Source organism: Muntiacus reevesi, chromosome 17 (assembly GCF_963930625.1).
Source record: "Muntiacus reevesi chromosome 17, mMunRee1.1, whole genome shotgun sequence".
Classification (NCBI taxonomy): domain Eukaryota; kingdom Metazoa; phylum Chordata; class Mammalia; order Artiodactyla; family Cervidae; genus Muntiacus; species Muntiacus reevesi.
In genome coordinates, this window is record NC_089265.1 from 24,347,047 (window position 1) to 24,361,253 (window position 14,207).

General features: G+C 39.7%; 1 protein-coding gene across 3 annotated transcripts in view; it reads right to left on the bottom strand.

Moving 5' to 3' along the window:
- The window catches only part of ADAMTSL1 (ADAMTS like 1), a 479,825-nt gene that overhangs the window by 429,517 nt on the left and 36,101 nt on the right, over positions 1 to 14,207 (bottom strand). The gene's annotated exons all lie outside the window — the stretch shown is intronic.

Here is a 14,207-nt window from a genome sequence, read left to right on the forward strand (position 1 = left end):
GAAGACTACTCTTTGCTGTTCTGTGAAGAGAGAAGCTGCACTCAAGAGATGTTTCTGCTCTGAGAAAATTGACATGTGCATACTGTCACTGCTTTCCAAAATTTAATGTTTTATACGATGGACTTTTTTTTTTAAAGAAGCAGCAGCATTCTTGGTTTTTAGACTTCTCAATGAGAATAATTGTATGATTTAACTGTAGTAATACAAGGACTAGACAGACAGATTTGCTTGTTATTGACAGACTTCCTAGTGAAATCTGCATATACTCTAAGGAAAACTATCACGTGTAGGTGTCCATGTAGTGCTTCACACTTCCTAGAAGAGTTAAAGAGAAAATTGGTGCCAGTCTTATAATAGTTAATAGAACAGATTTTGGAGTTAGAAACTGCCTGGGTTTGGATATGGATTCTGTTTTTTAACTAATTATGTGTCTGTGCACAAGTAATTTCCCACCTCTCTACATTTCAATTTTCCTTTCTATAAAATGGGGATAATATAACCATGCCACAATATCTACGTGTGTCCCTGTGCATGCACGCACGCACACACACACACACATACTGTAAAAAGACTCCTTATATAAACTAAACTTAGGACAAGTTTCAGAGTAAATCACAAATAAATACTACTGATTATTATGTTATTATAAATTGAGAACATGTCTTTATGTATGTTCACAGTTGTATCAGTCTGTTCATGCTGCCATGACAAGTTAGCAGACTAGATGTCTTAATAGAAATTCATTTTTTCACAATTCTGGAATCAAAGTCCAAGACCAGGATGCCAGCATGGTTGGCTCCCAGTGAAGACTTTCCCCTTAAGTTGCAGATGGCTGCCTGTTCACTTTGTGGTCATATGACCTCCACTTTCTATGAGTAAGAGAGGGAGTGAGCTCACTGGTGTCTCTTGTTAGTAATGCATTAATCACATCATGAGGGCCCCACCCCTACAATCTCATCTAAACTAATTCTCTCCTAAAGGCTCTATCTTCAAATAGCATCACATTGAACATGAGGGTTTCAACATTTGAATTTGGAGAGGACATAGCTCAGTCCATGGCAAGAGTTCTACAAATAGCTAATGGAAACTGTGGCCAAGTTACTTTACTGAATAAACCAGGTGATATCCATATAATAAAGGTGGTATCATTTCATGTCAAAGGCATACACATAACAAATGTTAAAATTTCAAAACTATATTTGGAAAAAGCAATTTGTAAAGAAAATGTGTATGATAGCCTATATGATGTTTTCACGTTCTGTTTGTTTTCTTTGAGGAGACAGCATAAACAGAAAAAGCATGGAATACAAAGGCAACAGGAGGGCAACCTTTTAAAGCATTGTGAGAACCTGAGATGATGCAGGTAAAGTGACCAGCATATAGTAGGCTGTATAAATGGTAGCTCTTATTATTATTATTTTTAAAGACTTTCTCACACCCTATCTAGTTATACTCAAGGCTATATCACCCAATTAGGAGGAGTCCCTGAAAAGGCAAAGAACATTGTATCACCCCTAGAAAACTATTTATTTTGAAGTAATGGGATTCTTTACAAATATGTAGCTATGGGACTCATTTGTCAAACTGACTACTCCTTGGAACTTTTACAACCTGTACAAATGAAGTCACAAACTTGGCCTTAGAGTATTATATCAAGGAATGTCTAACTGGTACATATTGTATTTACATTCTGAATCATTTGAAATAAATAGTGGGATAGATAATGGTTAAAAGCAGAGACATAGACCTACTTGGGCTTCCCTGGTGACTGAGTGGTAAAGAATCCACCTCACAATGTAGGACAGATGGGTTTGATCCCTGAGTCGGGAAGGTCCCCAGGAGAAGGAAATAGCAACCCACTCCAGTATTCTCGCCTGGGAAATCACATGGACAGAGGAGTCTGGCAAGCAATAGTCCATGGGGTCACAAAAGAATTGGACATGACTTGGCGACTAAATAACAACGTAGACCTACTTAGCCTACAGTGGAATACTGGCTTCAGAGTCTCCCAGCTGTGATTTACTTATGCTTCAATTTTCTTATCATAGATTGGGAAGAATAACGCTATCTATATTCCTGAGACATTGTGAGGATTAGAATAGTTAATATTTAAGAAGCACACAAGGCAGAAACAACCCAAATGTCCATGAGAGGATGAATGGATAAACAAAACGTGCTGTATTCATAAAACGGAATGTTATTCAGTCTTACAATATGACCCGGTCATACCACTAGTGGACACATACCCTGAAAAAACTGTAATTCAAAAAGACACCATGCACTTCAGTGTTCTTTGCAGCATTATTTACAATAACCAGGACAATGGAAGCAACCTAAATGTCCATCAACAGATGAATGGATAAAGAAGATGTGCTACATATATGCAATGGAATATTACTCATACATAAAGAGGAACAATATTGGGTCATTTGTAATGATGTGGATGGAGCTATAATCTGTCATACAAAGGGAAGGAAATCAGAATGAGAAAAGTAAATATCATATATTAATGCATATATGTGGGTTTAGAAAAATGGTAGAGATGAGCCCTTTTTCAGGGCAGGAATAGAGACACAGGCATAGAAAACAGATGGGCGGACACGGGGTGGAGGTGGTAGAATGAACTGGGAGACTGGGATTGCCATGTAGGCACTTGCACGTGTAAAACAGATAGCTCGTGGGATCCTGCTGACTAGTGCAGCGAGCTTGCAGTTCACTGCTCTGAGGTGACCTAGAGGGTGGAGGTCCAAGAGGGAGGGAATACAGGTATACATACAGCCAACTCACTTTTTTGTACAGAAGAGACTAATACAGCAATGTAAAGCAAATATATCCAAATAAAAAAGAGAAACACTTTTTTAAAAGGCAGGAAATTCTGACACATCCTATGACATGGATAAATGAGGAAATTATGCTAAATGAAATAAGCTAGATACAAAAGTATGACTATTACATGAATTCACTTACAGGAGGTATGTAGTCAAATTAATAAGAGACAGAAAGTCAAATGGTGATTCCTAGGGACTGAGGGGAGGGAGAGAATGGGGAGTTATTGTTTAATGGACACAGAGTTTCAATTTGAGAAGATGAAAATAATTCTGGAATTAGATGCTAGTGATAGCCCCACATAACAATGTGAATGTACTTCGTGCCATTGAACTGTACACTTAAAAATGAGTAACATAGTATATTTTATGTTATGTATGCTATACCGCAATAAAAATAAACATATATGCACATTTAAAAAAACTCATAAGCCCCAAATAATAAATACTATTTAAGCATTTTATACCATTATTATTGATTTAATATTAATTATTATTATCATTTATACATACATATGGGATCTAAAAGGTACATGAGAAGGTAACAATGCTTTTTTCTTTTTCTGCTGAGCTTAGGTGAGACACTGCACTCTGTAAATTTCATCTTTCTTAAAACTTCAACTTTCCCACCGCAAAAGCTTTCAGTCACCTGTCACATGACACTGACCTGGTGATAAGATCTGCCAGGAGTTTGAGGTTCCTATAAAATGCAGCACAGAATGTGAAAGAGAAACCCATTGATTACCCTCAAATCTGTCCTTTCTAAAGTATTTATTGAGCTCCAAAGCCTGTTTTTTAAGGTTAATAAAACCAATATCTAATCATACAGGATACTCTTTTTCCAAGCATAATTACCTAGTGAGAGAGAAAAGACACTTTGCCATTGAAATATATATACTGAGTCTCTTGCTCATCCAGTAAGTTCTTTCCTTAGATTTGTAAAAGTTTTTGTGCACCTCCGGACTCCGTTTTTGTTTGCTCTGTATGGTTGGAAGATGGTTCTGTTGAGAGTGTATTTGACTGATATAGCAATTATTTATGTGGCACAGATGCATCGTACAATGCAATTTCCTTTATTTTATTAAAATTCAATCTGAGATGAAAACCAGTGTCACAAATGCTAGCATGCATGAAGTAATTAAAATAAGCAAAATGAGTGGTTACAAATCATGATACTATCCAGGTACTACAACTGGAAAAAAAATTCACACACAGTATTCACATGTGAACTCTTCTTTCATGTGAGGTAAGAACACATGAATGCCAAATCCTGGAGTCATTTCTCCCTGGTGGCTCTCTGGATAAGATATTTAGAAAATAATGTCTGGTTGGGAGGGGGGATCGGGATGGGGAACACATGTAAATCCATGGCTGATTCATGTCAATGTATGGCAAAAACCACTACAATATTGTAAAGTAATTAGCCTCCAACTAATAAAAAAAAAAAGGAAAATAAATAAATGAATAAATAAAAATGTAGAAAATAATGTCTGGTTGAAATCTGGCTTTTCTAGAGAAGGAAATTGTTTCAGACTCTGTGCTAAAGTTGCTTGGTAGTTTTCATGTGCCTGGTAGGGAAATTAAAATGGAGGAAGTCTTGCTCAGCGTTCAGAAGCAGGAGAGCAGGTCTCTTACCTGTCTCTGCCCAGATACCCTGCCTGCCTGCAAGCACAGCAAGTAAGATGGCATTTTAGATAAGAAAAGGAATGGGTCTTGGAAATCTTGAGCCCCTGGAATTCTGGCTAACCCCTCAAGATCTAATGAAATCCTGTGACTCACAAGGTGAAACAAACAGCACTGTAAAAGTTAAAAAAAAGAAAAAGAAAAAAATGAAAACAGAGCTGCATTTCAGCACACAAACTAATAATGATAGTATCAGTTTGTGGCCTGGGATTATAAGTGGGAGTCTCCAAAACTGCAATTTGAAATTTCACCCATGGAGCGGATACACTGCCTAGGACCTTTTTCCAGTTAGGACTCCAGATTGCTGTTAATGAAGGACGTCCCAGCACTGTTTAAGTATGGATGTTGGTCAGCCCAATTTGGTGATGCATGTGCTGTTACTTTTCTCTACTGTTTCTATTTCTTTTCTTTTAATGACTGCATATTGAAAATAAGTCAAATAATCCTCTATTAAATATTGAAACTTGTTGTGTGTGACAAGTGGTTTCTTTTGTTAACAAATTCTTTGAACCTAAAGCCAAAGTAAAACTTTCAGCAAAACAGAAATTGGCACTCTGAGCAGGGTTCATGAAACAAAATGCCACTCTTTAAAAACAAAGAGGTTAAGACTTATCAAATTTTTATTTCCTGACATGAAGATTTGCCTTACTGCTCATTAGCTACTGAATGGAGCATATCCACTGGATTGTGTGAAAATTAGGATCCCAAATTAAAATGGGCCAAAGCTTTTGATGTTATTAAATGCTTGCAGCTCATGCCAAATGAGAAAGAATAAGAATGTACCATGCAGGCTCGGAGAGGCTAGATCCTCCTCTTTGCCTACCGTAAGGTGCATGAGGCTAAATTAAAATTAGTTGAAGGTATGGCAATAACAGAAGGGAAGCCAGAATTAGAGAAAGAATCATGCGATGTGCAAGGATGATTGTCCATGTTACAATGTCAAAATTATATTTTAGCTGACCAAGTCTCCACTTTCCAGTGGGTAGCCAAAAAATCTTCTGTGGAGGTTGCACAAGCTAAATTATCAGCAGCAATGTGGCACGGCAAAGTTAACAAAAAGAAAGTTCATCTGGCAAAAGCTAAAGCAGGGGTAGACTTGGTCCCCAGTGCTTGGGATGGGGATATCTGGAATGATAGTTCGAACACAGAAGCAGATGATAATGCAGACTAGAGAGCACAACCTATCTCTATGCAAGCCAGGGAGGAATCAAAACCCATACGCTCAGCCAGCATGGCATTGGAAAATGGAAACAGATGCCCAGGGGAATACCATAAGGAAAGATACCCTTGAGGATTACACAAAATCAATGACATTTTAAGCACATTTACTGAGAGGTCTGGATAGCCCTTATTTCTTGAGTAGTGTGATATATATGACACTGAGGTAGCTAGAATTCTCATAGATGAGGATAACACAAATAAATCTGGTACACCAGTAATGATTCTTTTGTGCAACAAGCTTTTAGAAATAAAAGTCAAAGTCCAGAGACTGAAATCTACTAGAAGTGGTGGCTGAAAGCTGCAATAAGATATAACCTTTAGAATCTACATGACCTGGGAGTGAATGCTCTTGGTATTCTTTAAAGGACTGTGTTCAGAGACTAGAGGAGGAGGCTATGAAATGTGAAGCATGAGGATGAGATGTCACAAATGCCTTTAACAGTACAAACAAGAAAGATCTTTAAAACAGCCCCTCCCAGCTACAAGCATGTCATTTTAACCCTTTTGTTAAATGAGATGGGCACTCCCATTAATGAAGCAATTAATAAAGTTCAGCAGTTAGGTGACTTAGGAGAACTGAATTTCCAAAAGACAGAGGATAGATAACTGAATAAAAGCAATAACAGAGTATCTAAAAAGGAGATGGGATTTCCTTAAAGAGGGAGGCCCTAGAGAGAAAACTGATGGAGTAACTATTACAGAATTATGGGACATGTACTGTAGGGAGGGATTAGATGAAAGAAAAGTTTCCCAGGACACTGTTATGGATTAGGAACAGGAGGAAGGAAAAAGGGGACCAAAGGAAATAATACATTTAGGATGATGGTGGTGAAGATAAATCTAAGTACTCAGATTTTTTCCCCAATCCAATTTATCCCTGGAAGGATTTGGGGAAAAATAAAATGAAACAATGAGTTGTGGCCAAGCTCTGGTAAATTGTTGGGGTAGAAAAGATATGTGGCTTCATGTTAAAGTAACGATTTTTTTTTTTAAAGAGCTCACAAATGACCGAGGGCATTAGCTGATACTGGAGTGGAGGCCTCGTTAATATGGAATCCAAAGGATTTTAAAGAACAGAAAGTGATAGGAACTGGCCTTGGAGGTAAACAGATAGAAACTATACAAACTAAAATTGATTTAAAAATAGGGCAATTACCTCAGATAATTTATTCAGTAATGATCATTCCTGTTCCACAATATATAATTATGATTGATAACTTGGTTGGCAGGACTCTGAATATTGAAGTGGGGAGATATCAATTTGGAGTGCATGCTTTAAAGTTGGCATCTCCTGTAATTGTGGGAAAGTTAAGCATGACCCCCAAAAAGCTGCTGGCCCTAATAAATTAGTTCAACTGAAATAGTACTGAATTCCTGGGGTACAGGCTGAAATTTATAAAACTATACAAAATCTGTTAGAGGCTGGAATATCAATTACCAAGTCTACTGACAGCAGTATGGCGCTGGAGCCGCGAGTGGCCAAGAGGAGCTACCTGACATCCAAGGTCAGGAGAGGCGGCTGCGCTTTGCTGGACCGTCGTGAGGAGATACCCCAAGTCCAAGGTCAGAGAAACCCCAGTAAGATGGTAAGCGCTAGAGTGGCTGTGAGGATACCCCACGTCCAAGGGCAAAGGAGTAGCCCCAGCAAGACGGTAGGAGAGGCGAATTTGCGTTTAGAATAAATATCCCGACAGAGATGATCAGAGGGCTCAAACAAACCCTGTCTGCACCAGGACCCAGGGACCCCACAGAGACTGAGACAGAACTGTGTTTGAGCGTCTCCTGTGGAGGTACGGGTCAGCAGTGCGGGTGCAACAGACTTGGGTATGGCATAAGCCCTCTTGGAGGAGGTCGCCATTAACCCCACCATAGAGCTGCCAGAACTTACGCAGTACTGGGAAATAGACTCTTGGAGGGCACAAACAGAACCTTGTGCACCAGGACCCAGGAGAAAGGAGCAGTGACCCCACAAGAGACTGCCCCAGACTTGCCTGTGAGTGTCCAGGAGTCTCCAGCAGAGGTGTGGGTCGGTGGTGGCCTGCTGCAGGGTTGGGGAAACTGAGTGTAGCAGTACATGCATGCAATTTTTTGCAGGAGGTCACCATTATCATCATTACCTCCACCATAGTTTAGCCCCAGGTAAATAGCACGGAGGGAACACAGCTCTACCCAGCAACAGAAAACAGGATTAAAGATTTACTGAGCATGGTCCTGCCCATCAGAACAAGACTCAGTTTCCCCCTTAGTCAGTCTCTCCCATCAGGAAGCTTCCATAAACCTCTTATCTTTCTCCATCAGAGGGTAGACAGACTGAAAACCAGAATCACAGGAAACTAACCAATCTAATCACATGGACCACAGCCTTGTCTAACTCAATGAAACTCAATGCCATGTAGGGCCACCCAAGACGGATGGGTCATGGTGGAGAGTTCTGACAAAATGTGGTCCACTGGAGAAAGGAATGGCAAATCACTTCAGTATTCTTGCCTTGAGAAACCCATGAACAGTATGAAAAGGCAAAAAGATAGGACACTGAAGGATGAACTCCCCAGGTCGATAGGTGCCCAATATGCTACTGGAGATCAGTGGAGAAACAACTTCAGAAAGAATGAAGGGACAGAGTCAAAGCATAAACAACACCCAGTTGTGAATGTGACTGGTGATGGAAGCAAGGTCTGCTGCTATAAAGAGCAATATTGCATAGGAACCTGGAATGTTAGGTCTGCGAACCAACCAAGGCAAATTGGAACTGGTTAAACAGAGGATAACCATAGTTCATAGTTCAGGTGGCTCAGATGGTAAAGCATCTTCCTGCAATGCAGGAGACCGGGGTTCGAGCCCTAAGTCAGGAAGATTCCCTGGAGAAGGAAATGGCAACCTACTTCAATATTCTTGCCTGGAAAATTCCATGGACTGAGGAGTCTGGTGGGCTATAGTCCACGGGGTCACAAAGAGTCGGACACGACTGAGCGACTTTGCTTTCAAATAGAGGATGGCAAGAATGAATGTCAACATTTTAAGAATCAGCGAACTAAAATGGACTGGAATGGGTGAATTTAACTCAGATCACCATTATATCTACTACTGTGGGCAAGAATCCCTTCAATGAGTAGCCATCATAGTCAACAAAAGAGTCTGAAATGCAGTACTTGGGCGCACTCTGAAAAACCACAGAATGATCTCTGTTCATTTCTAAGGCCAACCATTCAATATCACAGTAATCCAAGCCTATGCCCCAACCAGTAATGCTGAAAAAGCTGAAATTGAATGGTTCTATGACAACCTACAAGACCTTCTAGAAATAACACTCAAAAAAGATGTCCTTTTCATTACAGGGGACTGGAATGCAAAAGTAGGAAGTCAAGAAACACCTGGAGTAACAGGCAAATTTTGCCTTGGAGTACAGAATGAAGCAGGGCAAAGGCTAATAGAGTTTTGTGAAGAGAACGCACTGGTCATAGCAAACACCCTCTTCCAACAACACTGAGAAGACTATATACATGGACATCACCAGATGGTCAACACCGAAATCAGATTGATTATATTCTTTGCAGTCAAAGATGGAGAAGCTCTATACAGTCAGCAAAAACAAGACTGGGAGCTGACTGTGGCTCAGATCATGCACTCCTTATTGCCAAATTCAGACTTAAATTGAAGAAAGTAGGGAAAACCACTCGACCATTCAGGTATGACCTAAATCAAATCCTTTACGATTATACAGTGGAAGTGAGAAATAGATTTAAGGGACTAGATCTGATAGACAGAATGCCTGATGAACTGTGGACAGAGGTTCGTCATATTATACACGAGACAGGGATCAAGACCAGCCCCAAGAAAATGAAATGGAAAAAAGCAAAGTGGCTGTCTGAGGAGGCCTTCCAAATATCTGTGAAAAGAAGAGAAGCAAAAAGCAAATGAGAAAAGGAAAGATAAACCCATTTGAATGCAGAGCTCCATAAAACAGCAAGGAGAGATAAGAAAGCCTTCCTCAGTGTCAGTGCAAAGAAATAGAGGAAAACAAAAGAATGGGAAAAAGTAGATATCTCTTTAAAAAAATTAGAGATACCAAGGGATCATTTCATGCAAAGATGAGCTTAATAAAGGACAGAAATGGTATGAACCTAACAGAAGCAGAATACACAGAAGAACTATATAAAAGAAATCTTCATGACCCAGATAACCACAATGGTGTGACCACTCACCTAGACCAGAAATTCTGGAACATGAAGTCCAGTGGGCCTTAGGAGGCATCACTATGAACAAAGCTAGTGGAAATGATGGAATTCCAGTTGAGCTATTTCAAATCCTAAAAGATGATGCTGTGAAAGTGCTTCACTCAATATGCCAGCAAATTTGGAAAACTCAGCAGTGGCCACAGGAAAAGGTCAGTTTTCACTCCAATCCCAAATAAAGGCAATGCCAGAGAATACTCAAACTACCACACATTTGCACTCATCTCACATGCTAATAAAGTATGCTCAAAATCCTCCAAGCCAGGCTTCAACAATACGTGAACTGTGAACTACCAGATGTTCAAGTTGGTTTTAGAAAAGGCAGAGGAACCAGAGATCAAATTGCCAACATCCACTGGATCATCGAAAAAGCAAGAGAGTTCCAGAAAAGCATCCATTTCTGCTTTATTGACTAGGCCAAAGCCTTTGACTGTGTGGATCATAACCGACTGTGGAAAATTCTTCAAGAGATGGGAATACCAGACCACCTGACCTGCCTCTTGAGAAATCTGTATACAGGTGAGGAAGCAAGAGTTAGAACTGGGCATGGAACAACAGGCTGGTTCCAAATAGGAAAGGGAGTACGTCAAGGCTGTATATTGTCACCCTACTTATTTAACCTATAATGCAGAGTACATCATGCAAAATGCCAGGCTGGATGAAGCACAAGCTGGAATCAAGATTGCCAGGAGAAATATCAATAACCTCAGATATTCAGATGACACCACTCTTATGGCAGAAAGTGAAGAGGAACTAAAAAGCCTCTTGGTGAAAGTGAAAGAAGAGAGTGAGAAAGTTGGCTTAAAACTCAACATTCAGAGAACTAAGATCATGGCATCCAGTCCCATCACTTCATGGCAAATAGTTGGGGAAACAGTGGAAACAGTGGCAGACTTTATTTTGGGGGGCTCCAAAATCACTGCAGATGGTGATTGCAGTCATGAAATTAAAAAACACTTACTTCTTGGAAGAAAAGTTATGACCAACTTAGATAGCATATTGAAAAGCAGAGACAATACTTTGCCAGCAAAGGTTCATCTAGTCAAGGCTATGGTTTTTCTAGTAGTCATGTATGGATGTGAGAGTTGTATTATAAAGAAAGCCGAGCACCAAAGAATTGGTGCTTTTGAACTGTGGTGCTAGAGAAGACTCTTGAGAGTCCCTTGGACTGCAAGAAGATCCAACCAGTCCATCCGAAAGGATATCAGTCCTGAATATTCATTGGAAGGACTGATGTTGAAGCTGAAATTCCACTACTTTGACCATCTGATGGGAAGAGCTGACTCATTTGAAAAGACCCTGATGCTGGAAAAAATGAAGGCAGGAGGAGAAGAGGACGACAGAGGATGAAATCATTAGATGGCATCACTGACTCAATGGGCATGAGTTTGAGTAAATAGGAGTTAGTGATGGATGGGAAGGGCTGGCATGCTGCAGTCCATGGGATCGCAAGGAGCTGGACACGACTGAGCAACTGAACTGAGCTGAACTGATGTCTACTGAATGGAATAACCCTGCATGGCCAGTAAAGAAAAGCCCTGGCTCTTGGAGAATGTAGATTCCCAGGAACTAAAAGAAGTAACTCCATTTCTGACCACTGCAATTCCTGATACAATAACTTTAATAGAATGAATACAGAGCCATCTGGGGCAATGGTATGCAGTAACTGACCTGGCTTATGCTTTCTTTACTATACCCACAAAAGAACAATTATGGAATCAATTTGCTTTCTCATGGCGAGGGTGACAATATACCTTTACTTGCTTGCCACAAGGTTATGTGCACAGCCCTATTATTTGTCACCAACTTGTAGCTGAGCATTTAGATCACATAAAGTATCTGATGATGTACAAATATCTCATTATATCAATGATATTATGATACAAGATCAACTAAGGAAAAAGTGTTTAAAACCCTAAACCAACATGTGTTATAGTATCTTAAAAAACAAAGGATGAGAGATTAATCTTTGCAAAATTCAGAAACCTGCCCAACATTTTTGGAATACAATGGGCTAAAGGACATAGAAAAGTTTTACCTAAGGCTAAACAAAAGATAGGAATATAAAACTCCCTAGAAAAAAAGGAAGACTCAGAAAGTCATTAGGGCTCTTTGGTTTCTGACAATAGCATACTCCACCTTTGGGCCAGATATTGAGTCCACTTTACAAAATAACTAGGAAGAAATATGACTTTCAATAGGCTTATGAGCAACAACAGGCTTCTGATGCTATTAAATGTGTAATATAGCATGCTTTAGACCTACGCCAGTACAACCCAGTGACATAGAATTGTATGTGTTTATAAGTGATTTGTATGCTAACTGGAGCTTGCAGCAAAAACATCAAGGCAAAAGAATGCCTTTGAGCTTCTAGAGTAGTAGTTTCCAAAGGCTGGGAGAAATTATACTACTTTTGAAAAACAGTTATGGGCTTGTTATTGGGCTTTGACTGACATAGAACAACTGACTGTAGATCATACCCTAATATTGCACCCTCAAGTGCCAATCATGCAGTGGGTACAAAGTTTGCCCCAAACCCACAGCATAATAAAACAGAAATGATATATTCAAGACCAAGCCAAACCTGGGCCATGTGGGGTCGCTGCCTTACATGAAAGGATTTCTGAAATTCCTATTGAAGGCCTTATACAAGGCTAAAATTAGGTCCAAGATAACTGAGTCGCCTGTAAAATGGCGAAAGCCTTTTGACTCTTAAACTGCACAAGAAAAACCACATGTATGGTTTGCTGATAGATCAGTTACATATATAGGATCCACGCACTATTGGAAAGTGGTGGCACATAATCCGGTCTCTGCTGAATTGCTGGCTACTGGTGAAGGTTAAAGTAGCCAATTTGTTGAGTCACATGCTGTTTATCAGGTATTAAAGCAAGATGATTTAACTGAATGCCATATATGCACAGAATCTTGGTTGGTAGCCAAAGGATAGGCCACTTGGCTCCCCAACGGGTAAAGAGTAACTGGCAAATACACTCCGAAGAGCTATGGGTAAAGAATTATGGTCTGACATTAGGGAAATTGCTCAAACCACTAATGTTTCAGTCTTTCATGTGGACGTTCACAGTGTTCCGAGCTCTATGGAATGACGGTATAACTCTACTACAGATGAACAAAACTGAATCCAAGCAGTATAAACTGATCCTTATCCATCAGCCTAAAAGTTTTGACTGTGGGCACACCAAAAACATGGCCATCTGGGAGAAAAAGCAACACACAGGCTCAGGACCAAGGTATTTCCTTAACTATGGATCTCATTAAATCTGTTATTTTACAATATCTAATTTGGCAACATATTAAGCATAGAAGTTTGCTATAACTAGTCAAATGACAATTGACATCCGGCAAACTGCCTGGGCAGATATGAGAAATTCATTATATTGGTCCATTAATTTGAGATAAAGAATGCCAATATGTATGTACTGCTGTAGACACCTCTTCTGGATATTTAGTGGCCATTCCTTTTGGAAAAGCCAATCAGACTAATACTACTAGAACTAATTACTTTATAATATGATGTCCACTCCAAATTCAGAGTGACAATGGGTCACAATTTAAAGGTAAGTTAATACAAGAGTTTGCCCCGGAACATAATACACAATGGATTTTTCCATTGAATAATCCACTTTAACAGCAATTAACTAAACTTGGAGAGGGCTCTGATAAAAACTGGAGAACTAACTTGAATACTGCCCTCAATATTTTAAGTAATAGACCTATAGGAAAATCAGAAATTCCTTTGATGAGAATGGCTATTTCAAACTTACAGATTCATAAAACAGACTTCAGTCTTGAAACAACTGAGTATTGATAAATTAGCCCAGGAGCACTAGCTCTTTTCTGAGCTACTCCTAAGGCTGTTGGACTCGATTTGTACTCTATATCTGAATACAGACTTATTAAAAGATTGATATGTGTTATTTCAACCAGTATTAGAATTAAAATGCCCTCCTGGACACTTTGAATTAATCAAAGAATGTTCCAGTTCAGTTCAGTCACTCAGTTGTGTCCAACTCTTCGCAACCCCATGGACTGCAGCACCCCAGGCCTCCCTGTCCACCATCTCCTGGAGTCCACTCAAACTCATGTCCATTGAGTCGGTGATGCCATCCAACCATCTCATCCTCTGTTGTCCCCTTCTTCTCCCGCCTTCAATCTTTCCCAGCATCAGGATCTTTTCAAATGAGTCAGCTCTTCATATCAGGTGGCCAAAGTACTGGAGTTTCAG